This window comes from Cystoisospora suis (assembly GCF_002600585.1).
Source record: "Cystoisospora suis strain Wien I chromosome Unknown contig_1490, whole genome shotgun sequence".
In the NCBI taxonomy this organism is placed as follows: domain Eukaryota; phylum Apicomplexa; class Conoidasida; order Eucoccidiorida; family Sarcocystidae; genus Cystoisospora; species Cystoisospora suis.
Window position 1 is genome coordinate 13,186 of NW_027154290.1, and position 391 is coordinate 13,576.

Sequence of the window (391 nt, forward strand, 5' to 3'; positions counted from 1 at the left end):
ACTTTGACTTGCTCAACCAGCCTCATTATGTGTGTGCTTCTACATCCAAGTCCTCCCCATTCCTTCGTCTACATAGATATTGGCTTGTCCGTGACGGCCGGAAAACCACGTCACTCTCTTTTTCAAACGCTCAGTCCGTAGTTCGCTCTTTTGACGGTGGGTTCTCATTAGCCTGCTTTTGCCTCCCCTACAACTTTATTGCAGCCCCTAGCAGGGAGATAGAGATGCTTCACCAACATGGCCAAGAATGACGTGAAAGTAAAGGAGCTGTCACGCACCTATCGGTCCCTCTAAGGGGGGTGCGGGCAAGGAACCGTGTCCGAGTGCATCTCTTGTCCTGCGTTGAGCCGAAAGGACTTACAGGCGCATTGCAACCGAAAGATTACAATAA

The 391-nt window shown here is 50.4% G+C and overlaps 1 protein-coding gene across 1 annotated transcript in view; it reads left to right on the forward strand.

Annotated features, from left to right (window-relative positions):
* CSUI_003371 (u5 snrnp-associated 102 kda) overlaps positions 1-246 on the forward strand; it is a gene marked incomplete at its 5' end in the record, with an annotated part of 13,431 nt that extends 13,185 nt beyond the window's left edge. Inside the window, one exon of the mRNA XM_068063569.1 lies at positions 205-246. The remainder of the gene's footprint in view (positions 1-204) is intronic.
* Between the last annotated feature and the right edge of the window lie 145 nt (positions 247-391).